The sequence below is a fragment of the Mustela nigripes genome, chromosome 7, assembly GCF_022355385.1.
Source record: "Mustela nigripes isolate SB6536 chromosome 7, MUSNIG.SB6536, whole genome shotgun sequence".
In the NCBI taxonomy this organism is placed as follows: Eukaryota; Metazoa; Chordata; class Mammalia; order Carnivora; family Mustelidae; genus Mustela; species Mustela nigripes.
In genome coordinates, this window is record NC_081563.1 from 92108209 (window position 1) to 92135865 (window position 27657).

Consider the following 27657-nt stretch of genomic DNA (forward strand, 5'->3'; position numbering starts at 1 on the left):
CCAGGACCCTGAGATCATGACCTGAGCTGAAGGCAGAGGATTAACCCACTGAGCCACCTAGGTGCCCCTAGAACCAGAGTTTCTAGAGCTTTTTTTTAAATCAAAACCAACCCCTGAAAAGAGACTCAAAATAGAAAGGTGAAAGCACCACTGGAAGACATTTGTTCAACTCCCATCACACATCCTATTGCCTTCAGTGCCACCTGGCCAGCGTCCCAGAATACCTCCTTCATCACTATGGAAACAGGTCCAAGGGTGTACAAGCCAGCTGATATCCTCCAGAAACCAGAATGAGCCACCTGCCTGCCCCTTTGCCTTCATCTTGTCCAGATGTGAAGATGTGAGGCATAGGGGAGCAGCAACCTCACCTGACACACTCACTGGGCATCACAAAAATGCACAGAGACCCTGCACATCAGGAGTTGTATCAATAATCAGCAACCTTCTATTTATTTCAGAATTTTAAATACCATTAAAGAAGGAAGAAACATCAAAGTTTTCCTAAAAGAGTAAGGTTGAGTTTGGAAAGCTTTGAAGAAACATGAATTTATAGAGTTAAACAGGCCTAAAATTTTATACCTACTCTTCTTGGAATTGACGGAACAAGGACATCCTCATGAAAGATGAGGTGGTGGTCCCATCCCTGAATTTTTTATGTTGTACCAAGCAGTTCTGTTTTATCACTAGATGTTGTCCGTGGTTGTAATTTATCCCTTTGCCATTTTAAAAAAACTGACTTTGTGGCTTCCTGTTTGAATATCAGCCTGATCAGATCTGTGTCATAACTTCTCTCTACTCAGGATTTACTAGAATGTGATTACAGTGTAATCAGTTCAAAGAATGACATTCAACACATCAGTTACAAAATTATGCCAAAATGATTTACATAGATTTATAGTATTTAACCAGTTAAGGTTAACTGCCCTGGGTTTTACAAGGAACACCAAAAGCACTTGCAGGGGAAACCCAAGAACTGTGTCAATGCTGTTGGCAAGATAGGCAGAGGGACACAGGTCCTGGAAAATGGGAAGGAAGACATCCACAGTGGCTTCTGCTTATGTGGGAAATTGTCAAATTTGCCTTCCTTTACTAGAAACACACTATCATTTCTGTAATCTAATATTATGTGTTTCAAGAGAGACAATCTAAATGTGTAATGGTCCATGCAAAGGCAAAACCATGGAGTATGGGTGCTTATAAGTAGAATGAATGAACTCACAAATCCTGCCTCAGTCAACATAGACAGTGGTAAGGAGAGAAGGCAGAGACAGACAGACACTGAGGAGGAAAAGGGAAAAATTGAGGGAAAGGTTCCCTTCATTTTAAGAGCTTTAAGCACTGCCTGGACCTGAGTCCCCTTGACCACTCTAGTTTCTGTCAAATTAATTAAGAGGACCCCTCCACACCCCAGACCATTACTCTTCTCTGAATAGTGTCCCAGCCTCTTTTGTCAAAACTTTGAAGTTGATCCCTCAGGATGCCCACAGAGACATAGGAAAGCTGGAGTGCTTTTATTCCTCATGTTATCAGCCCCAACACTATAGTGTAGTCCTGTCCCATCAGGAGCTGGTATCATAGGCTGGACTCCCACAGGCAGGTGTAGTGATAGATGGGAGTGCAAACAGTGACTCCAGAGGCACTGTTGGCAAGTCAGGTATGAGAATCCTTACTGAGTGAGGGATGACAATCCTTCTGGGGACTGCTGGGAGATAGTGCAGACTCTACTTTATCCCAACTAAAGGTCAGGAGAAGTGGTGTCTCTATCCATTAAGCCCTGTCAGGCATTGGTTGAGGACTGCTCCCAGGTGTTCTGGCTCCTTCTCATCCTGGCCCATCCTTACAAGGGCAGGTAGAATGAACCTCCCCTCAGATAAACAGTGGGATGTGAAGGTAGTGGAAACCATCTGGTCTGTGTGGATGGGAACAGCAAGTGATAAAGGCTGTGGATGGGTCACCAAGAAAGTCTGCAACAGGGAATAGCATCTGACTGATGCACACATATATATTTTCTCTAGTGCATAGAAACCTTTCCCTAGTGTTTTAGAAATAAGCTGGACTCCACAGAACATCCATTAACCATGTTTTCAGACTCTATGAAACAGTGTTCTCTTGTTGGTTACATTGTTACCTGGTAGAGATCTATTATTCAGTAGGACTCCACCCACTACTAACCAAGCACAGAATAAAGGAATGAGAAGGAAAACACTCCCCAAATTTAAGCTCTCAGAGACATGGGGTTGAAGCAGCTCTGACTCAGGGATCTGTGTCTGTTTCTGATCAGCTGTGTGACTTTGGGCAAGTCAAAACCTTCACCTTCTTACCTAAAATCACATATCCATTATAGGGTTAATTTGAAGATTATATAAATCCACACATGTGATCTGCTCAGCCCAGCACCTGTCATGGGTTCACTCTCATTAAATATGAGCCTCTTCACTCACAGAGGCATCTGTAAGAACAAAGAGGAAGAGATCAGATTGTACGAAGAAGCAACTGTCAACAAGTGAAATGTCTCTCCATCCCAAAGATAGGTCAGATATGCCCCCTGACAAATATTACCAGCAACTGCAATACCTGTGGCACTGACAAGAGCCGAGGGAAGCACTGAGGGATGCCTCATGGTCCAGGGTGGAGAGGGTAAGATTCAGGAGGGATTTACAGGAAGAATTTGTAAAAGGTGAGAGGGCTGAGGGTTGCTAGACGGGAGGGGAGGGGAGAGATGGAGTGGCTGGGTGATGGACATTGGGAAGGCTATATGCTATGGTGAGGGCTGTGAATTGTGTAAGACTGACGAATCACAGACCTGTATTTCCCTGAAACAAATAATACATTATATTTTAATTAAAAAAAAAAAAGGTGAGAGGGGCTTCTGTTGAGCTGTTGAGATCCTACAATGTGCCTTTGCTCAAAACTTCTCTCTCCTGAAAACCCTAGAGCACAAAGAGTGTCTGAGTGTCTGAGTGTCTGAGTATGTGTATGTGTCTGCGTGTCTATTTGTCCATGACAGCATCCCTTAGTGGAACTCAAGGTGCACATGTGAACAATAGTGGGGAAAATAACTGATGTCATTAGTAAGTGATTGAATGTGAGAGGAGATCCCTTTTAAGGACAAGGGTCCACCAGTCTCTCACTTTCCAATCTTGGTGACTTCTCCATATGACCATGTGGATGTCAGAGGTTGGGATGAGGGAAGATGCAAGGTGACTGGAGAACCTATTATTAATTTGGATTTAAACATGAAAATTGAGTTATTCCAGAGGCTACCTAAGATTAGAAGACTAGAGGCATTAGTGACTATAAAACTAACACTCAAAATGAGTCCTGAATTCCCACATGACATCAGCAAGTCACGTCTTAGCGGTTTTCAGAGTCATGTCTCCATAAAATGCACATCTGGCCTGTCCTACCTCTTGGAGTCAGAGGCATTGCTGTGAGGCATTGGGTCATTTTATTTCTCAACTGCTCAATGTTTACAGCACTTTAGAGAGAGAAGCTACAGTGTGTAAATGTTTAAATTGCTTGGAAATTTGTCCCAAAATAAAATCTAAAATCCTCAGGCTAAGTTAGAAACAGAAGGAAAATAAAACACCAATTTCAATGGGAACCCAGAGTTTGAAAAAGTGATGTGAGCAATCCATTTAATTACATGTTTATTCATCTGTGGGGTGACGCGCAATCCACAGCCAGCCCTGGAATGAGCTAATGGACGTACATGATGCTCATCTGGCTCCTTGCTCCACTGCCTGTCCTGATAGTAAGTGAAGGCAATGTAGGAACCAGAATTCAGGGTGCAGTATGAAATCATGGGAGAGAAGTTATCTTAGTAATTACTGCCCAAAAGAACAGTATGTGAAACACACAGGGCTTTGCCAGAGCTCACAACAGTGCCAATTATGAGAGTTAGTGGCAACAGGGCCAGACTAGCAGCTGAGATCCAGATGGAACATGGGATAGTTCACAGGTTTCTTAGATATTCCTGAACTTCCAAGACAGTGTTTCTTAGATCATAATGTTCAAACGACATAGATCTGAATCACTGGGGTGTTGTCATGAAGAATAAATTGGGAAAAAGAGCAAAGTCTTGAATTTCTTGACATCCAATAAATATTCCACAAAACTCAGGATTGCAATTGGTGTATATTACAGAGTGGGTGCTATGAAGCCCCAATAGGAAATTGTTTCTACTTTTCTCTAATTTCTGCCTTCAAGCATGCTTTGTCAAATTCCCTTTTTAATTCCTTGATTTAATTTTAAGAAGCTTCAGTGGTTTTCCTCTTACTTCCAGTTACTACATCAGTCTTGTTTTTAGGTATAAAAAGCCAAATCAATGCCAACTCAAAAGTGCAATCTTTCATCCATCCAGAGCTTTCTGCTTTCCCCAGTTTGATGGCAGGCGGGGTACACAGTAGACTCTCTGATCCCATCCATCCCTATAGCACCTGCGGAAAAAGTTTACAATCTAGAAAATATCCAATGGGAGAGTGGAAGCCTACTCTTCTGACAAGCACCCTCTGCACTGCAGAACTGATTGCCAATGTTCTCAGCAGTGTGCATCCTCTGTCCACTTACCATGCTCAATCCATCTCCTTAAGGTCTATGCAGAGTTCTCACAAGCAGGGAGAAAGAACTCACCTTTCAAAAGAAACTTGCTATATGGAGAAATTGTCATTAAAATAAATATTTGAATACATTTTCATCATCACGTAATTATACTACTAAGAACAAGAGAAGTGTATCAACTCAATATTGTTCTCATCTGCACACTATTCAGCTTTTTAAAAATCTCCCAAATGAAAAGATTCTGTGGGTTATGAAATCATTCACTAGAGTCAACAAGGAAGATAAAAGTTTAAAGCAAAATAAACGTCTGTGTAATAGGTAGATGGGACTGAAAACTGATTACTAGGATTTAGAGTGAATAAACAGTTTTTTATATGCATAAGGTATTTTTGTCTGGTATGACAGCTTTTGAAACCAAATATCAAAATAAATCAATGTAAAACATGCTCTTGAACTGTTAATCTATAGAATGTCATATAATTTTTCAAAAAATTTGAAGCATATTTGATCTTATTTCTCTCACTAAAATATTATCTTCATTACTGAAATTGAATTTTTATAAATGCCCTTCTATCATATTCATCACTTACTCCCATATGTTTAAAGTGTAGATATTAGGGGCACCTGGGTGACTCAGTCAGTTAAATGTCTGCCTTCAGCTCAGGTCATGATCCCAGAGTTCTGGGATCAAACCCCTCATCCATCCATCCATCTGGCTCTCTGCTCAGAGGAGTCTTCTTCTCCCTCTCCCTCTGCCTCTCCCCCTTGTCCATGCTCTCTATCCCTTTCTCTCTCAAACAAATACATAAATCTTAAAAAATAAATAAAATGGAAATATCAGTAAAGTTGGACCTGTATACACATGTGCAAAACACACACATACACAGTCACATATTTTCATATCTTTCACTATTATTTGTAAGGTTACATGATCAGAAATCAAATTTCTCAAGTTGAAAATCAGAAGGGCATAATCTTGCATTCCCTTTGGATTTATCTTGACCCTGAAATGAGGATACCTGCAGCTCTCCACTACCTGCCATGTGGATCTGCCTTTGAGCCACGACCCCCAGTCTCAGGCTACTGCAAAGCTGAAGTCTACACGACTCTACACCCTCTACCAGATACTTTGCCCAAGCTATTTTTGTCTCTATAGAAAAGAGACAGGATACTGTCTTAAGACTTATCTTTAGAGGTTCAATTTGGTTAAAATAAAGCAGAAAACATGACACCGTCTTTTGAGTAAAAATGTAGATTGGAGTCCTGCAGTTAATCGTCTGCTTCCCTCTTGTCTGAGGTCAGATTCCCCTGGAGCAGATACTATGGAGTGATTTATTAATGTCTGAAGTGATGTGTTGGGAAGGAACCTTCTAAACACTAAGGAAGGAGTGGGGAGGATGCAGGATGGAGAGGCAAGGCATGACGCTAGTTGATGCTAGGCAGCATCTCAGGTCCACCTTGATCCTGCAGGGAGCTCTGAACATTAATCTCTAGCGTTTGCCTTTCCAGACAAGTCAGGCAGGGGCTATGGCCACCCCAGGGAATGCGAACTCAAAGTACTTCTGGCTCTGTGTTCAGAGGATGCTTTTGCTGGTGACAGCTCTGGAAGGAAGCTGCAGGTGCAGTGGTCAGATGCCAAGCCCAGCAAGGAGCACAAGAAGTAGTCAGAGGCATTCAGGACAGCTGGTGAGACATTATCATTTAACCACCTTGCTCAGCCTGAGAACTATCACCCTACTTCATCATGGCTACCACCAAACTGACATTGTGTGTGTTCAGAATAAGCTCACCTTCTCCAGGCCCAATCTGGGATCTCACTCCAGCCACACAGTCATATGGACCAAGATGGAGGCCTAGTGTCCTAAGCCTGGTTTTTATTTTATTAATAATAAAACTGAAGCAAGAAAAATCATATCCAGCATCATTAGGGAACTAAATGTTTTGGATGATATAAACTTAATTTTAATGACAAAATCATATTTAAGTAGTTGTATGAAAAGCTTTCTAAAATAGTTTCCTTATCTGCCTACTTAACTAAAGACTTCTGAGTATAATCAATGTTTTCCTAACAAAACAACATCCTAACTATGAGGATCAAATACTATTCAGTAGTATCAACGCAGTGAGTGCTCAGTCTATTAAGAAAGGAGGCAATACTTGATGTTGCATTGAGAGGCTTTTTATTACTGGATATTTTAGTCCTTGAGGCAATGTCTAGCACTTTCTTTCATCTCCACACCTTGTACTCTGTCAAAGCATGCTGCTGATGGAGCCTCTTTTAGCAGCCAAGACATGCTGCTGATGGTGCTGATGGTGCCTTGTACTCTGTCAACGCATGCTGATGGTGCCTCTTTTAGCCTACACCTTGTATTCCTTAATTTTTATTTTTTATTTTATTTTTTAATTAACGTATTAACTTTTTCTTTTTTCAATGTTGCAGCTTGTATTCTAAGAAGTTTGATAAGTGGGCACCTTAAATCTGTCTTTGAACTGGAAGTTAACCTGACCTATGTTAGGACATGAGGAACACTTGCAGCCATAAGAGTCAAACTCAATACATGAGATTTAGGCACCTTTTTACCTTTACATGGACTCTTTCCATCCTTGTTCTGCCTGTTGCTTTAAATTTTAAGCCATGAGACTAAAGAGGACCTTTTCATACTGAGGGGTGCAGCTGAATCTATAACCTAGACCTTCCCCGAGACAGCTAGATCTCATCATTTTTCTATTCAGGACAAGTTGCAAAGAAAAGATAAGCATCTTTGTTGTAGTATGTGATGGATGCAAAAGAAATTAGAAGCCCCATCTGTCCATAGTTCAATGTTAGAAATAGGAATCCTCTGTAGAATGTTAAAACTACAAATTACATCTATAATCATTTCTGGGGCTTCAGGTAACTTACTATATTTTCTGTGGCTTAGCTAAAATTTCACCAAAATAAAGAAATATCAAAATATAAGAAAGACTGCCTTTGCTGTATCCCATAGGTTTTGGACCGAAGTGTCTTCATTCTCATTGGTTTCCATGAATTGTTTCAGTTCTTCTTTGATCTCCTGGTTGATCCAAGCATTCTTAAGCAAGAATCTGCTACACTTGAGAAGTCAGCTCATGGGTTTGGTTCATGAATCCAACCTGTGTGAGAGAGAACATCTGTCCCTGCATTCAGCAAATATATATATATGTATATGTATATATATTTCTATATATATATAAATACATAGATATGTATATAGAAAAACATACATATATGATAGGGATCCCAGGATATACATATATATATATATATATATATATATATATATATATATATATATATAGTGCACACAAACTTGTGCTTAGCACTGAGCTAACCCCTTACTTAGCAAGAGTTGGGATCCTGCAGAATGCATAACAAAGAGCACCGAGATGGACACTCATAGTACCCATCCAATAAACTATGGCTGGAGACAACATCACAAAATAAAGCCCCAGGCCTCTGGGTTCCTTGAAGATGGAACTCAACACAGAAGTCTGATCTTATTTTCTTCTAAAAATGAGAAAGAAGCAAACTACAGCCACTTCTAGATTTACTACAAAATTTGTCCTCTAAGTGGCTTTCCTGACATTTTTGCATACATCTTTACTGTGTATATTTTTTTTCTGAGTTTACATTTATCCTATTAGGTGCCTCTCTCATACTGGCATTAAAATAACAGGCACAACACTTTTAAATCAATGGCACTTCCACTCATCACATCTATACATCCCTTTAGTATATGATATGATATGCTCATTTTACTATCCCAAAATGGAATCCATAGATAACATACCTGCTCATCTATATAATTTTTAAAAGTATGCCCTAATGACAATATAAAAGATAAATCATAATATGTATTTTAAAACATAGGTGTTTGGACATAGGTAATCAGTTGCTTGCATCCAGATGCAAAATCACTGTGGACACAACAACAAAATGAGATCCATGCAGAATATTTATTTCCAAACCAAATATAAAGAGCTTTGTCACTGGTGCCATAATTTTCCAAGATGGTGACCAAATTCTGACAAAGTTTTAAAACACAGTGGCATCTTCCCTCAAGTTACTTGATTTTAGGATTCCTGTTTCAGTGTGTGTTAAAACTGGGCAACAATAAACTTGTTTTGACATGTAAAATACCATGAGGTTTTAATGTACAGGTAATGAGGCTTTTCAGGATCATAAGTCTTGTCAAGCAGGATATTCAATTGTGGTATAAGCCCTCACTATGGAACATTTCAGCAGAGGTGGGCTCCCCAAACCTGTCCGTGGCCCACTGTGTCTCCAATCTCCCTAGACAGTAGACTATAGGTATATGAGCAACTTTGTCCACTGTGGGTGGAAGTGATCTGTGGAACTTCTCTACTGAAGCCAGTAACAGCAGGGGTCTCCTCCTTTTCTCCCTCGCTGCCTCCCCCACTGAACAACCCACAGTGACCTGGGAGCCCAGGATGAAGGATGGCCCCACACCTGCATGAGGCCCCTTGCACTTGCAAGAAATAAACATGCCTCTGTTAAGATCCTGAAAATTCAGCATTTTCTGTTGTGACACCTGGTGTTTATTATCCTGTCAAACACAGGACCTATCCTTTGCATTGCGAGGTATTTGTGTCATGACCTGCACCCACTAAACACCAGCAGGGCTCCAGAAGTCATTATGACAAGCAGAGACAGTCTCATGAATCCCCAGAGTGCTCTCAGAAGAACCAAAACTTTAGATCCATAGCAAACTAAAAACCTTTGTTAGTGATTCTTCTTCTATTTTATGCCTAGGAATAGATTCATGGCATTTGCTGAACTGCTTTCTAGTCCTAGTTAAAATTAAGGAAACAATCACCCACACCAATCAGGATTATAGTAACAAACACAGTGAGACAGAAGGCAAACAGCCTTCTGCTTCTGACCATCCATTCTTGTCTTGGACTCTTTTGTATTCATCAGGACACTCTATGGGTTTTGCCTCCATATGTCAGACAGATTCACTGCATCTGTGATGTCCAGTAACTTGTGTGGAATGGCTTTGTCCAGGTTGAGAGTTTAAGTGACAGAAGGCAAATGTGCTCGCTCAATGGGGTACTATGGGGGAAAAGGCCACAGTTAACCAAATTGTTTTCAGAGTCAATCTACCAAGGTGAGGCATAGGGCCCCACATTCCAGTGGCTCCCACTGGCCCAAGCACTCCCTGCCCCCCGAGTCATCAAGGTAAATGAAAGACCACATGCAGGGACTCACCTCACATTCATGGTGCTATCCATGGTGATACTTTGAATCCCTGTCACTCACGTAATGATGTTGACAGAGTCATGAATCTGTCTGTCTCTTCCCTTAAAATGCACTCCCAAGCTGACATTGTGTGTGTCTCCATGGTGCCCAAAGAACAGTCACTGGCATGGAGGACACCTGACCCTGAGTTCTCCATCGATACCAAATTCAATCACAGCATATCGACTCTATTGATAGCAAAGAAATAAAACCAGCAGCCTGTGAAAGGAAGCCATAAATTGCTACTTACTCCAAAACCACACTCCAAAGACCATCTGCTGTGTTAGGTAAACTCTTTGAATCAACAAGGATTCAATAGAGGGGTCTCCTGGAAATCTTCAGTCTATAAGACTATTACCAAGCACTGCATTGGAAATTAGCAGAAAAAAAAAAAATGTGATCAGATTTTTAATTTTGTTTGTCTACATAAACTAGTTTGACCATTTTTAGTAATTTTGCATATGACTAAAAGCAAAAAAGCTAAGATATATTTCATAGTATAAATAAAATATATTTCATAGTATAAATTTCATAGTATAAAATTTAGTATATAATTCCTGGACATATAATAGAAAACCACCTGGGGTTTGGTTTTTGCCATCAATATTGGAGCAGATTTCATGCAAACCTGTCTTCTCTCTATACCACATTTTGTAGGGTGTGAATGCCAGTTTTTAAAAGACACAGGTTTTATACTGTTTAATAACATATTTAAACACAAAGACAAGACACAAAAGAAATACCCCAGACAGCTAAGTGTACTCTTCCTTCATTCTGAGCATCTACTCTGCATCCAACATTTTCACTTTCTTGTGGATACAGAAGGGGGAGAAGACATATCCTGCCCTTGTGAAGCCAATATCATAGCAGGGGCCATTGACAGTAAACAGATCACTCAGTAAATCACACAGGCATTAGAAGGTGAGGGCTATGTGAGAACCCAGTGTGAGGAACACAAGAAGGAAAAGCAGGGATGTGAGTGAAAGGAAATCCACTGAGAAGCAAAGCCCTGTATCAGAGAGGACAGGAGCCAAAAAAACACTGGGGTGGGGGTCATTCTCCACAGGGCAAAGACCATGAGCAGGCGCAGTGTGGCTGGAGCAGAGAGGGAAAGGGTTCAAAGGAATGTTGGAGAGTGACCTGGAGTGGGAATAAGTGGGAGAGATTTTAATTTTACCCTGAAATTTGGGTTTTGAACAGGAAAGTGAACTCATACAATTTATGTTTACAATTTTACACACTATAATGGCTTAAAGGGCAGAGAATGGAAAGAGAACAGCTAGGAGGCCCTTGTACTTGCTCCTAGAAAAGGATGCTGCTCCCTGCACCTGGGCAGGATTGATGGAGACACTGAGAAATAACTAGAGGCTGGATCTTTGTCTACATTTGCATATAGACTGACTGCAGGTATGGGAGAGGACAAATGTAGCTGATCACTCCAAGACTGGAGCTGCTGCAAGCATGGAAGTCATTCATGGAGGATGAGGGAACGGTGGGCAGGATAGATGCAGGAAGGGTAGGGGACCGATCTGGAGTGCATACGGGACGTGCCTTGTGGCTGAATATACAAGATCGGCTTTCAGAAAAGAGGTCCTATCCGAGAAGTTATATTTGGGCAGAAGTAATAGATAGTTGACAGTTGCAGTAAAGAGCTGGAAGCAAGGACGATTCAGTGAGGATAGCACCACGAAGGGGCTCAAAACCAAATTCTTGGTACTACAATACAAAAAAGTTATGTTGTTAAGGAATCTGCAAAGCCACCTGAAAAAGCCAGCAGTGGGGTAAAAGAAAAACAAACAAGTGCAGCTCCCTGAGAGCAAGGGAGAGAGCTGTTCCTGGGGAGGGATTGGTGGATGGAATCAATGGTGATAAAAACGTAAAAAGGATGTCTCATCCTCCCAGCTTAATGCACATCTACATGTGATCCCATGTGACACCCTGTGTCTTTGTAAACATATTTGTGAACCACAGAGCTGGTGAGCACATGTTGTTTACATATGTCACCCTAGCACTATGGGCATGTGGTTAGTTGGCTATAAAAGATAAATACCTGCTGAGATGTCAACAACCTAAAAGAACAATGTATATATGGAAAACATAATCTTGTTTACTCAGAGGGTAGACACTGATGAGAATGATTTTGACTTCAACCAGTAGAGGGCAGGTTTGTCGAGCATGCCAGACCCTCAGCAGAAAAACCCACCTTGCCTTAGGCCAAAATTAGCCTTGGGTTTACAGAAGGGAGGGAGTGGGGGTATGGGGTAGCCAAGTGATGGGTATTAAGGAGGGCACATGCTGTGATGAGCAGCGGGTGTTATAACGAGATAAATCATTGAACATTATATCAAAAACCAATGATAAGATGTCTAATTGAACATAATAAAAATAGATACATACGTACGTATGTACATACATGCATACATACATAAAATAAATAAGCCCTGGTCTGCCCACATCCCTCAACAGACCACAGGGCATGGTGACTGAGGGGACAGCTCAGCAGACAGCCAAAAGAGATCGCTGACATATCAGCAGGGGCTTGCCAGAACACTGGGGCCATTGGAGAGCCCGATCATAAGACAAACCTCAGAGGTGAGCCAGCTGGTCCTTTCTGCCTAGTTAATTCACATAATGGCTTTGCTGCTTGGTTAACCCTAATTGCTTAGTCTATTAATTGTTTAACTCCCTTGTTATGGAAATAAATGCATGTTTATTAATCAATAAGTGTTTTGTAGCTTTCTTAGGTTACTTTACCCATTGACATCCTCAATGAAGGAGACAGGAGCCTAGCACACACACAAGAGCCTGTCTGCAGAGAGTTGGAGAGGGGGTCATGAACTGAGGATGAAGGCAGTTAGCTGTATGGTGCAGATGCCAGTCTGTGGGGGCCTGTGGCTGGCAGAAAAGCTGGGTTAAGTGAGAAGATGTGGGTTAAGTCCCCCAATGAAATTATAAGAAAAGATATAATAAAGATAAAAGTAGAACTCAATGAACAGAAGCAAAGTTTAAATAGGATGGATCAACAAAGATAAAAGTTTGACTTATTAAAAAGCTTATAAAGTAGGCAAAATCTTTTTCCAAAACAGACTATAGAAACAGACCATACAGGGATCATTTTCCTGATGTTTTTCTCCTGAAGATTGCCATATCCTCCTTCTCTGCCTTGTGTCAGTGCTATTGCTCCCAGCCAAACATGCCAAAAATACCACCTCCTCTTGCTGGCTCATAGTCTCAGGTTTCCATGGACTTGGTCTGACACCATAGGAACAATTCCAGCACACTCTGTCCTGTTCAGTGAGTTGGATGATTGCACGATTGTCTTATTAGGAAAGTAAGTCTTTTGCTTTGGAACCCAAAGTGCCAAATGCCAGCCAGCACTCTTGGTCTCTCTATACCAACTAAAACAATGCAGCAGCACCTTCCATGGCTGCATTCAAAGGGTTGCTTTGACACAGTTGGGCCAAGCTGAGAGCCAAAACAGCAGAGACTGGGACTCTATGATGAGAAATTTGTGGTCCCAATCCCTGCCTAAATCAGAGCTCCCACCCCAATAGACTTGGCAGGTGGTGATCCAGCCTTGGAGACAGAGAGGCTAGCCCATCCTTTATTTAGAGTACCCTGCTTCTCTCAAAAAACCTTCCTGATTTAGCTGTAAAGAGCTTCTTGGAAAACCTTGGAATATCAGCTATCGATCTGGAATAATACAAAAGCAAATTAAATTCCACTTCCATATAATAATGATATGAAACTTGAAAGCAATTCTGATGCTCTCAGCCAGAGATGAATAACTTAAACATGCCAGGCTATGCAGTAGCGAGGTGGGTGGGGTATATGGTGAGGACTGCAGCCACCAGACAGCATGTGCCCATCCTGTGGGGTAGGCCATCATCAGTTCAACCCCACATGGTGGTCATAGGGCAAAATTATCCAACAATGCCAAATCTTTAGGTTTTTCTGAAAATAAATCAGGAATATAGACTTCTAGTGAAAATGAATTAGAGGGTTTTTAAAAAGATTTTATTTATTTGAAAGAGAGATAGCATGCACAAATAGGGAGAGGAAGGGGGACAAGTCATGGAGCCTAACACAGAGCTCTATCCCATGACTCTGACATCATGACCTGAGCTGAAATCAAGAGTCAGATGCTGAATGGACTGAGCCACCCAGGAACCCCACACCTGAGTTATTTTTTAATAGTAAAAGCCAACATTTTCGTAATCAACACCAACTTTAACACTTCACTTTTCCAAGACATACTTACCCAACCCAGTTAGTATCCTTGATGTCACAAAAGTTTTAGACCTTCAGAACCAACACCCATAAAGAAAATTCTCCTCTTTAAAAGAATCTCACTTCTTTAAAGAATTCTTTAAAAGAATCATTTTCAGGAAATGGATTCAATCCAGGATATGGATTCATCACTTTAATCAGATTCTTTCAGTGTAATTACAGTTACCTTTTTTCCAAAACTGCAGATTTCTATTAATGCAATATTTGCTTGTCTTGGCTTGTATCATTTAGTTTTTTGTTTGGCCAAATCAACCTATCTTGTGTGTATACAATTTATTTTTTTGAATTTTGGTGGAGTATTTTAATCTGCAACTCAAAATAAATTGAATTAAGAGAGGAGGTGGGAATGTGGGCTGCATTGAGCCTAAGTGATGGAATTTCTATGTATTATAAATGACAAAGTCTAGGGTGGGACTGGGGATTGAGTGGCTGAGGTGAGTAGAAGACAAGGCCACATTATAAGAGGCAGTCATGAACTTCCAAGGCATTGGAAAGAGCCTCCATGTAGATGTCCATGTGAGACGTGGACCATTGGGGAAGATGAAATCCAAGGAATGAAGGGAAACAGCCCTAGGGAGTCTATAACTTTGTAGTCTTTATAGTAAGGAGCAGAGGTTAAGGAGGAAGAAAGGCCACACCACACCTGATTCAGAGGATAACAGGGCTGTAGAAGAAATGCATTCACCTAGAGCATAATGCATGGGAGGCAGGTATCTTCTCTCAACTCCTAACACAGAGGTAAAGTCCTTGTCATGCCCAATGAACTCTCCTGGACCAGCTTATGGCTATTTCTCAGCCTTCACTCTTGCACCAAACTCACTGGAATTCCATCCACAGGCTTTCTCCCAGTTCCTGGAACAGGTCACCCTTCCTCTCGCCATGAATGGACTGCTCCTCTGGGGAAATGTCTCCATACTGATTCCCATAGACACCCACCTTTCTCCTGCATTTTGTCAGATCTTGGCACACTTGTCTCTGGAAGTGGAAATCAACTGAGGGAATCTTGTTGGGTGAGAGTATACACCTGCATTTTTTAAACTCTCTGGACTCATTTTCCTCACCTCCCAATAGGTGTGGAGTGTTAATCTCATGGCCTAAAGCATGGGGGTGAAAGAGAAGCCGTCTGTGAATGGGTCCAGTTCAGTTCCTGGGCTTTGATAAATGATTGCCTAAGCCTAAATAATACATGAAAATGTCCACTTCAAAAGTGAAATTTAATACAAATAAAAAAGGTTGGCTTGAAATAATCAGTGCCCCCATCAACCCACTGTCATTGCAAAGTGGGATCTTGGCTGGAAACATCAAGGGTGGTGAGAAATGAGGGATTCTCTTTCCCTTTCTCATTTTATTCCCATGTCCTGTGTCCCTGCTACCACAATTCTATTGAGGCAAGGTGTAGGAGGAGAAATATGGCCATAGGGATGCCCAGATGTCAGCTGTGGGTTACTGCTAATGAGGTACAGCCCTAGGTAATTCATAGAGTGTCACTCTGTCCGATCCAAGGAGTTTGCTGTAGATAAGCCTTTATCTCCATCTGACAACCTGGGGTTCTCAAAGGTTCTAAGATAAAAATCACTTCAGAGGGACTCTAGCTCCCTCTGGCAAAACCATTGAATCAGCTATAGAGGTTTCAGCCAAAAGGCTTGTCAGAGTCTACTGCAGTTTCTCTTGCATCCCACAAGCCTCTGTGGAAAGCAGGGTCTTCAATACCTGGGCTTGACCTGTAGACTAGGAGTGAAGGCCAGAACACCACCTGAATGCTGCCTGGGGACCCAGTAAACTTTGTGCTACAGTCCCACACCACCGGCAGGAGAATGTGAAACACCCAGTTATGTTGATTTGTCATCTAGCTGCACAATTTTGAGTCAAGGAGGATACAAGCAACTCTCAAGAGGACAATATGCCTAAAATCACTTTTCTACTGAAATGAAGCACCTGATGACCAGAATTCAGAATTTTTACTGAATAGTCCCAGGTGGATATTTTCTATAAGAAGATCAAAAAATGGAATTTCTGAAGTTCAAAATCTTAAATATCCAGAATTCAGCTAAAACCTTCAAATCCCACTGACATCTTACTTTTTTTTTACATTTCTTTTTTTTAATTTAATTTTGTTTTTTCAGTATTCCAAGATTCATTGTTTATGTACTACACCCAATGCTCCATGCAATAAATGCCCTCCTTAATATCCAACACCAGGCTCACCCATTCCCCCACCCCCCTCAAAACCCTCAGTTTGTTTCTCAGAGTCCACAGTCTCTCATGCTTCATTGCCCCCTCTGATTTCCCCTGATTCGCTTTCCTTTCCTTCTCCTAATGTCCTCCATGATATTCCTAATGCTCTACAAATAAGTGAAACCTTGTGATAATTGACTTTCTTTGCTTGACTTATTTCACTCAGCATAATCTCCTCCCATCCCATCCATGTTGATACAAAAATTGGGCATTCATCCTTTCTGATGGCTGTGTAATATTCCATTGTATATATGGACCACATATTTTTTATCCATTCATCTGTCAAAGGACATCTTTGCTCTTTCTACAGTTTGGCAATTCTGAACATTGCTACTATGAACTTTGGAGCACATATGACACTTCTTTTCACTACATCTGTATCTTTGGGTGATAACCCAGTAGTGTAATTGCAGGGTCATAGGGTACTCTACTTTTAATTTTTTGAAGAATCTCCACACTGTTTTCCAAAGTGGCTGCACCAACTTCCATTTCCACCAACAGTGTAAGAGGATTCCCCTTTCTCCACATTCTCTCCAACACTTTGTTGTTTCCTGTCCTGTTCATTTTGGCAATTTTAACTGGTATAAGGTGGTATCTCAATGTGGTTTTGATTTGAATTCCCTAATGGCTAATGATGATGAACATTGCTTCATGTGTCTGCTAGCCATTTGTATGTCTTCTTTTGAGAAGTGTCTGTTCATGTCTTCTGCCCATTTTCAGACTTGATTGTCTATTTTTTGGGTGTTGAGTTTTTGGAGTTCTTTTTAGATCTTGGATATCAATCCTTTCTCTGTAGTGTCATTTGCAAATATCTTCTCCCATTCCATGGATTTCCTCTTTGCTTTGTTGCCTCTTTCCTTTGCTGTGTGGAAGTTTTTTTTATCTTGATGAAATCCCAAAAGTTCATTTTCACTTTTGTTTCCTTTGCCGTTGGAGACATGTCTTGAAAGAATTTGTTGCGGCTGATATCAAAGAGATTACTATCTTTGTTCTCCTCTAGGATTTTGATAGATTCATGCTTCAGGAATCTGAGGATTCTCACTCACTCACTCACACACTCATTCTCATATCTCAAGGATGCTTACTCTTGCCACTGTTACTCAACATAGTAGTAGAAGTCCTAACAACAGCAATAAGACAACAAAAAGAAATAAAAGGTGTTTGAATTGGCAAAGAAGAAGTCAAACTCTCACTCTTTGCAGATGACATGATGCTTTATATGGAAAACCCCAAAGACTCCACCCCCAAACTATTAGAACTCATACAGCAATTCAGTAATGTGGCAGGATACAAAGTCAATGTACAGAAATAAGTTGCTTTCTTGTATACTAACAATGAAACTATAGGAAGGGAAATTGGAGAATAAATCCCATTAACTATAGCACCAAAAACCATAAGATACCTTGGATTAAACCTAACCAAAGAGGAAAAGGATCTGTACTTGAGGAACTTCAGAACATTCATGAAAGAAATTGAAGACACAAATAGATGGAAAAGCATTCCATGCTCAGGGATCAGAGGAATAAACATTGTTTAAATTTCTATATTGCTGGGTGCCAGGGTGGCTCAGTGGGTTAAGCCACTGCCTTCGGCTTGGGTCATGATCTCAGGGTCCTGGGATCAAGTCCCGCGTTGGGCTCTCTGCTCAGCAGAGAGCCTGCTTCCCTCTCTCTCTCTCTGCCTGCCTCTCTGTCTACTTGTGATCTCTGTCTGTCAAATAAACAAATAAAATCTTTAAAAAATAAATAAAAAGAAATGTCTATATTGCCTAGAGCAATCTATAGTTTCAATGCCATCCTAATCAAAATTCCACCATCTTTTTTCAAAGTGCTGAAACAAACAATCCTAAAATTTGTATGGAACCAGAAAAGACACTGAATCACTAAGGAAATGTTGAAAAAGAAAAACAAATCTGGGGGCATCACATTGTCTGATTTCAAGCTTTACTACAAAGCTGTGATCACCAAGACAGCATTGTACTGGCACACAAAAAACAGACATCTTTCTAATACCAAGTTTTATAGGACTGAATATTAGTTGGAAAGAAAGCATCTTATTGTTCTGAGCTATTTAGGGGTGCTTCAGATGTCTGAAGAGGTTATTAAGTTGGGCTTTGCTCGTTTAAATGGGGGAATTTTCTAAGTGTTTGAAATAAGAAACAAAAATTTCCCCCTATCCCACCACCAAATACTGTCACCAATTACCTTTTTTTTGCTCCCTTTTCCTTCTGGATAAAAGTATCATAATTCTGGGTAAAGGACAAGTTGAAGTAAACACCAAAGTTCTTTTGTTGATAACCAATATAAGGCAACTACTTAACCTAAGCAAATCTAAGGAGCAAATAGAATTTGTGAGACGGTAACTGAGGTTCCTCAGAAGTTTATGGAAGGATTGACCATCTCTGCAGTGAGAAAGAAAGCAACCAGAAGATTCACCAGGAACCACAAACCTTCTCTGCAATGTTATCAGTTTATCTCAGGTCATACCACCTCCAGTGCCTGCATTCTTAGGTCTTCATATTATGATTTCTACTAAAAAACATTTGATAGGCTAAGCCTAGTTCCCCAACCAGCCTATAGGAGTCAGGCTGTGCCAGCAAGTTTACTGAGGTCCACCCCTGGGAATTACAGCAGGTCTTAGAAAGAGCCACAAAGAACAACCTGTCCACTGGTATTATTGTGCCCCAAATCCAGTTCACATTATGTTGCTATGACTGGCAAAATGGAAAATCAAGATTGATATCCAAGTGAAGGAAAACACAGTGTGTTGAGCCCAGTCTGCCACACTATTGCCACAATGGCTTTGTCCACAAGCCCACTGAACAAGAACAATGCTGGTGGGGAAAGTGACATGCAGGTATCCATGGAGACCAACTCCTGATCAAGTCAATAATGACCAATTGTGTCATAGACCAAAAATACCTCCCCTATGTCACCTTCAGTTCTCAGCTTAACTGAATCCTCAACACCATGAACTATTATGTGGTAATATTCATTGTTTCCTGCCTGTACATCCTTAAAGGTTTCCTTGAATCTGTGATTTTCTTCTCTGCCTTTTCAGGATCTTTCCTCAGAAATACCCACCACTTCTTCACTCAAAAAACCCATACCCAGAAGTTGGGTGAGTGATTATTTCTCCTGAGCATGCTGGCTTCTATCAGGGTTTATTCCCCAAACACTATATATCATTTTGTCTGGGCAAAATAAGAAGACTTCACTGAGATGCATGTTAACTTCAACAACTTCAACAACTCTCCTTTTACATCTTGTTCAGATTCAAAATTCAGATTTCCCAAGAAAGAGAATCTGAGAGGCCCAGCTTGGATCAATTGGCTACTGTGTTGCTGTATGTGTTGCTGTAGCCGACTGACTTTGGGGGAAGGGAAGGTGGAATTGAAGTGGGTGCAGAGAACTTTTGCCCATGTCAATGAAGACTATCTTTTTAAACATTTATTCTGTTTTGGATAATGTTGTGATTTTATTCACTCTGCTTCACCATAAGGCAGCACTATGTTTCTTTTTTTTTTAAGTTATTATTATTGGTTTATTTATTTATTTATTTATTTATTTATTTATTTATTTTCAGAAAAACAGTATTCATTATTTTTTCACCACACCCAGTGCTCCATGCAATCCGTGCCCTCTATAATACCCACCACATGGTACCCCAACCTCCCACCGCCCCCCGCCACTTCAAACCCCTCAGATTGTTTTTCAGAGTCCATAGTCTCTCATGATTCACCTCCCCTTCCAATTTAGCACTATGTTTCTTTCTTTTTTTTTTTTTTAAAGATTTTATTTATTTATTCGACAGAGAGAGATCACAGGTAGATAGAGAGGCAGGCAGAGAGAGAGAGGGAGGCAGGCTCCCTGCTGAGCAGAGAGCCCGATGCGGGACTCGATCCCAGGACCCCGAGATCATGACCTGAGCCGAAGGCAGCGGCTTAACCCACTGAGCCACCCAGGTGCCCCAAGCACTATGTTTCTTGATAAGGATGTCCTACAGATGTGGTCTGATGGGAGCCTCTGCAATTTGAGAAATATTTCCTTGTAAGCCAGTAGGCTAAAGGCAAAAGTTTATCTCATCAAGACTGTTTCCACTCCTGTTAAAAATACCTCACTTATATTTGGAATTGTCCTTCCAAGTCGCCTCTGACAGTATGGTTCAAGGAAAAACAATCAATCATAACACACTGACTCCTATTTCAACTATCAGTTCAAGGCTTGGGCAAGTGAACCATGCTGTGTCAGTCTGAATTCCTTCACAGAATATTTTAAATTGGAGCTTACTCTTCCTTTATAATAGCCACACTTGGATGATATAACCCCAGAGAGACCCTCAATTATATTTGTGTATTGTACAAGAAGTAAGTCTGAGAATGATAAAAAATTGCAGAGAAAACCAGAAATGAGAGACAGAAGGGACAGGAGACCTGACAGTGGTTACTTCCTGGATCCCAGCATACTTGAAGTCTCACTCTCTTTCCTTCCTGTAGTTTAGGAGCATAATCCAATGAGTTCCCATTTTTATCTTAAAGTAGTTTGGGTTTAGGTCCAGAAATTTTTTATATATTTTTTATTATGTTATGTTAGTCACTGTACAGTATATAATTAGTTTCTGATGTAGTGTTCCATGATTCATTATTTGTGTATAATACCCAGTGTTTCATACAATACATGCCCTCCTTAATACATCAACAAGCTCACCCATCCTCTACCCCCATCCCTTCTAAAACCCTCAGTTTGATTCCCAGAGTCCATAGTTTTCCATGGTTAGTCTCCCCCTCTGATTTCCCATCCCATTCATTTTTCCCTTCTTTTTCCTAACATCCTCCATGCTATTCCTTATGTTCCACAAATAAGTGAAACCATATATAATTGACTTGCTCTGACTTACTTCGCTCAGCCTAATCTTCTCCAGTTCTACCCATGTTGGTGCAAATGGTGGGTGTTCATCTTTTCTGATGGCTAAATAATAATCCATTGTATATATGGACCACATATTCTTTATCCATCATCTATCTTGGCTTCTTCCACAGTTTGGCGATTGTGGACATTACTGATATGAACATTGGGGTGCGTGTGGCCCTTCTTTCCAGTACATCTGTATGTTTGGGGAAATACCAAGTAGTGCAATTGCTGGATAAGGTAGCCCTATTTTTAACTTTTGGGGGAACTTCCAAACTGTTTTCCAAAGTGGTTATACCAACTTGCATTCCCACCAACAACATAAGAGGGTCCCCCTTTCTCCACAATTCTCCAACATTTGTTGTTTCTTGCCTTGTCAATTTTTGCCATTCTGACTGGTATAAGGTGGTACCTCAATGTGGTATTGATTTGAATTTCCCTGATGGCTGATGATGTTGAAGATTTTTTTCATGTGTCTGCTAGCCATTTGTATGTCTTTTTTTGAGAAGTGTCTGTTCATGTTGTCTGCCCATTTTTTGGCTTGATTATATTTTTGGGGTGTTGAGTTTGAGAAGTTATTTGTGGAACTTGGATGCCCTCCAGAATTTGCAACCAAAAAATTCTGACTTTTGCAGAAACAATCAGTTGTAGAATTAGAGAAATCTAAACAATAGATTCCAAAAGGGTGCAAGTAAGTCACAGAGGGACAGGAGAAGACTATGAGGAGTCACTGAAATCTCTCCTGCCCTACTACAGTTGAGAAATGGCTGGTTACCTGAGATACAGATGCTGTTGGTATCCAGATCTTAGTCCCTCAACATTCCCCATCCCAGTGCTGTCAACCCACAACAGTCACATGACTGTGACCTCACTGCAAGCAGATTGAAGAAGTGACATCAGTCATTTTCCACTTACATAAAGGGGGTCAGATTTTGCTGCTGTAGGTAGAAGATTCTCTAAGTGTAAGAAGGTGGTTCAGGTATCAGGCAGCCAAAAAGGATGACAAATTCCACTATGAGCTCCCAACAGATAAAGTCTGCCCAGTTCTGCTCTCAGACATGACCTTAAGGTCATGAGTCAAGAGAAATGTTTCCAGAGAGAAGACCCAGGAACAGCTGTTTTACCTACCAGAAAGCCAGGAATCCAGGAACATATAAAACAAGTCTTACCAACCTCATTTTCTTTGACCAAAAATATACAATAAAAACACCTGAGATTAATATTTCTTCTCTAAAAAAACAATTTCCACCATACTTAATGACTTTAGTTCTGAGAGCAAACTTAGATGCAGTTCATATTCCTACCTCCAGTCATCCAAGCAAGGGTCTGAGGTGCACTCTAGAACTTGCTTCAGGTTAGTTATTGTGAACCAATAACTTCCCTCTTTTTGAGTAAACCATGTTTATCAGATTTCTGTCACTTGAAATCCAATTAATTGTTACTCTGAGACTAAATAAGTTTGCCCTGAACAAAGCTTCCTTGTAACTGCCAGCATCCTCATTAAACTGAGAAGGTGCATCAGTTAGCTTTTGCTACATAACAAACCTTCCCCCAATGTAGGGATTTAAAATAATAAGTATTTATTCTTGCTTAAATTTATGTGTCCCTGAATATCTCTGCTGAACTACCTAGGCCTGGCTGATCTTAGTTGGGTTTACTCATGCCTCTGTGATCTACTGACAGGTTGCCTGAAATTTGGCTGGTCTAGGAGGACCTCAGTCATCAGTCTGGTGGTTAGTTGACTATCAGTTAGGGTGATGAGTATGACTGGGCCTCCTCCTCCAGCAGGCTCACCTGGGCTTGTTCACAGCATGGCTTGGTAGGTTCCTAAAAGGAGGTGTGGAAACATGCAAGGCCTCTGCAATCCAGGTATGTAACTGTAGCCTGTCCCTTTCATTGACTCCTGTTGTCCAAATATGGTCACAAGGCCAATCCAGTATCAGAGATGGAAAACTAGACCATGTTTTTTGAGGAGAGGAGGTGTGTAGAATGCTGACTGTTTTGCAACCTACCACAGCTGAAAACAGTCAAGTGTATGAAAAATTGCTATCTCCATAAGTGATGTGCTGCTGCCAGAGAACCGTCCAAACCTTGTCTCAGGAGGCCCTCTCAATTCCAATCCTTGCCCTTAAACCAGAAATCTTTGTGAGATTCATTTCCTTCATATGAAGTGTGATAAGGACTACTACATTTTATGTAAATTGCCAACAATGTTAACAGCATGCAAAATCAACAAGGGAGAAAAGAACATAGGAAATAAATCAGACCAGCCCAAGCCACATTGATAAGATGAAAACAGAAGCAAATATTGAAAAGAACATACTCAAATTTTATGAAGTTTGAGGTATCAATTATAATCTTCCTATTGCCTAATAAAATCACTCAGGTATATGTATGAAAGAAGACATGATCTTGGCTAAAAGGAAATAGATTCTAGGGGATGGTTACATGAAGTCTGCATCTGGTGAGGAAAAATACAGAGGGTCCAGACCCAGTTGATGCTCTGGAATTTTACTCTTTCCAGCTTTATACACAACTATTTGTAAGTCAATTTTCCCAAATTATATAACGCAGATGATTGTAGGGACTAAGCTAAATAAAGCATATCTGCCTCCAGAACTAAGCGGGACCCTTTTTTAAAATTTATTTATTTATTTATTTATTTGACAGAGATCACAAGTAGGCAGAAAGGCAGGCGGGGGGCGGGGGGAGAGCAGGCTCCCCGCAGAGCAGAAAGCCCATTGTGGGACTCGATCCCAGGACCCTGAGATCATGACCTGAGCTGAAGGCAGTGGTTTAACCCACTGAGCCACCCAGGAGCCCTAAGCAGGACTTTTCTTAACCATGTGTTCATCTGGTCCACCTGTGAAGTATGTGGCTCTGCAGGATGTGGAAAGTATAACTTGGTCAAAAGCTAAATACAACCACAATTTCTCTGCACCCCAAAGTCTTTCAGATTCAGTCATGAGAAGAAGCACTGATGGAAGTCTGCATTTCTGACTTTCCTCTAAGTCAAGACATAGAAAAATAGTGATCATGTCAATTTCCAAATATAGCAAATTTCTCCCCCTGCCCTCCACCAAATTTATATTTCTACTGCTTTGTTTTATGGCATATATTAAAAGATTTTATGAGATTTGGCCCTATTGAACTGATATAATAATGTAGTTTATGTTGTTCTCTACACTATAGAGAGTCTTCTTTCTAAGGACTCACAGAAAAACCTCCTCTCTAAATTCAGTACCAGAAATAACTGGGCTTTCCCTAAGCAACTGTTTAGTTTATCTCTCATGGATATTGAAGTCCCTGAGCTGACTATATTCCTATCACTGCTTAATGAAAAGCTTATAATCAAACTTGTAATGAGGGAGGAGTTAAGATGGCAGAGGAGGAAAGGACCCCCATCCCAACTGGTCTTCTGAATATAGCTAGATATCTATCAAATGATTTTGAACACCCATGAAATCAGCCTGAGATATAAGAATATATATCTGGATCTGCAAACAGAAAAGTGACTTCTTTTTACAAGGTAGGACATGCAGAGTCATGAAGGGGAGGGAAGGTAAACAGAAGGGGGGAGGGAGATAAACAGAAGAGGGAGGGAGCTGCCATAAGCTGTCCCATTGAAAGTGCTATAACACCAGAGCGCAAAATCAGAATTCTTAGAAATATGCTCTAGTAAGAGTCACCAGGGGGATCTGGAAATGAAAGGCAGAATTCTAGGTTAGGAACTGTGGTCTCAGGTTAGGAGGGATCACAGAGCAAGAGAAAATTCCTGAAATGGTAGAGAGCCTGAGCATTGGAGCCAGGAAGCAGGTTATGGTCAGTGACCCCACAAAAGGACTCTCAGATTGGATCTCCATAAGTCTCAAGCCAGCCAGTTAATAACCACTCTTTACTTGAACAGTCTGAAAAAAAAAAAAAAATCTGGAACCTGTGCCTGCAACCAGGCAAAAACTCATAGAGTGATAGTGGCCAGGAAAGGGTTTTAGGGTGGGACACAAGCCTGATTCCAGATCTTTGGATGTGCAGCCCAATGCTGCTTATGGTTTTAGGATCACAAAGGGCAGAAACACTCCTGGGCCCCTGAGATTACCTCTGAGAGAGTTGCTGTGGGCATATTTCATGGGATGCAGATGTAGAAACTATTTGTCCTGAGGGTTTTTAAAGAGAGCAGACAGTGAATTTTCTGCTCTGGGTGAGAGGTTTGGCCTCAGCCATTTTTATTCTGATCCTCTGAAGAGGAAGGGAAAGCCACAGGGAACAAAAGACACAAAAATTCTCTTTCCACTTAGCACATCCCCCTGACAGGAGGAGCAGCAATTCCACACCAGAATGTTACCGGAGAAACAGAGTGGCAGGTTCCTCCCTGAGAAGACAGGTTGAAAGAACAAGTGGCTGACAATCCTATAGATCTTATAAGACTAAAATTCCAATGCCAGGGAAAATTGTATATTGAGTGCCCAGTGTGGCCTCGGGACTTCTTTATTTTTCAAATATAATTCTCCCTTTCTTTTTTTTTTTCTCCTTTCTCATGTTCCCCCACACACACTGTTATATTTTTCCTTTCACCTCATTTCAACAAGATGTTTATTATTCAATTTATTTTTTTCTTTTTTTTTTATAATTTTTTATAAACATATATTTTTATCCCCAGGGGTACAGGTCTGTGAATCACCAGGTTTACACACTTCACAGCACTCACCAAAACACATACCCTCCCTAATGTCCATAATACCACCCCTCAATTTATTTTTCATAGTCGCTTTTAACTTGTATTTATACACACCTTTTTTTATAGATATAAACTTTATTTTAGCCCATTTTTCATTCTATTCCATTTTACTTTTAAATACATAAAGATTTTATTTTTCTTATAATTGCAGGATGTGTCCTCTAACACACAGACCAAATATACCCAAGAAAAACTGAAACACCACATTTTGTTGACATTGAGAGATTTTAACCCTCTTCCTTAGCCTCTTTTGAAAAATTTTTATTTTTTAAAATTTTACTCTTGTGTTTAATTTTGGCTTTGTTTTTTCAGTGGTGGCCTCTGACCACAACAGATTTTGCTAGGGTGCATCTAGCTTGAGTCATGGTTAATATTTTGGACTCTTAAATTGCTCAGTCATCCCTCGACAGAATGACTACTAGGAGGAACTCTCAGCAAAGAAAATAACCTGAGAAAATGTCCTCTGCCACAGAACTAATGGATATGGATATAGCAAGATGTCAGAGAAAGAATTCATGATAGCAATCATGAAGTCAATAGCTAGGCTTGAAAAAAGCATTAGTGACAATATAGAATCTCTAAGGGCAGAAATGAGATCTAAACAGGCTGAACTTAAAAATGCCATGAATGGGGGAAGACAAGATGGCAGAGAAGTAGGAGGAGGCACCATTTCAACCTGTCCCCTAAAGTGAGCTGATTACCTACCAAAGAACTCTGATCACTCATGAAATCAGCCTGAGATTAGAATTATACACTTCTGGATCTCTACGGGGCAGAAGATGCCAGTGGGCAGGTAAATCACTCCCAGTGGGCAGATAAATCTGATTGGGAACATCGGACTGATATCCGAAGATAAACAAAAGGGGGAGGGAGCCACCAAAAGTGACCCATTGGAAAGTAATACCCCAATGCAAGAGTGCCCTGTGATTGGGGCTCAGCATTAACTTGGAGTCTGGATGAAAGCACTCAAAAAGAACAAAGGATTGTAGGAGGAAATTGGGGGAGAAATTGGGGAAATCAGGTGGTTAGGGACAGGGTCTTAAGCCCTCCAACCCAGGACAGCCACCGCTGGTGCTGAGCCAGAGGGAGTGCAGCGAAGAAGTGAAGTCTTGGTCCCTGAACCCACAATGTGCCTGAGAGCTTCTAGGTGGCAGCACCTGTGAGGGTGAGGGAGCCTCACCAGCTGGCAGAACCACAGCATTTTGCACTCTGCACGCATGCACACGCATAAACGCACATGCGTGGTACACAACCAGAGTCTGAGTCGTGCCCTACACCCTCCCCTGAGAGAGGTGCTTGCAGGCACCAGCCAGCCAGTGCTCTCTAGGACCTGGAGAGTTTGAGCACTCCCAGCCCAGGCCAGCATGAAAATCTCAGTGCAATATTGAAGGAGCAGGAGGCTGGCTGAGGACAAAGCAAAAGCTGGCGCCTTGCACCCCCCCCTTCACCCGCTCCCCTCCATATGTGTAGCATTCCTCAGGCACCCCTGACTGCCATATTGGATGATAATTACGTAAATAAGCCTTCTTCTAGTAAACCCAGGTTGCTGGGCCATCCCTAGCAAAGGGGACTCTGGCTTTATTTCTCTCTGTTACTCCTAATAGATGTGGGGGCTTCTCCCTCACTCACTTCCCGTGTTAATGGCTATA

At 41.0% G+C, this 27657-nt stretch overlaps 1 long non-coding RNA gene across 1 annotated transcript in view; it reads right to left on the minus strand.

Annotated features, from left to right (window-relative positions):
- Positions 1 to 10104: 10104 nt before the first annotated feature.
- The window catches only part of LOC132022634 (uncharacterized), a 162783-nt gene continuing 145230 nt past the window's right edge, over positions 10105 to 27657 (minus strand). The window contains exon 4 of the long non-coding RNA XR_009405655.1: positions 10105 to 10205. This is a non-coding gene — a long non-coding RNA (uncharacterized LOC132022634). The remainder of the gene's footprint in view (positions 10206 to 27657) is intronic.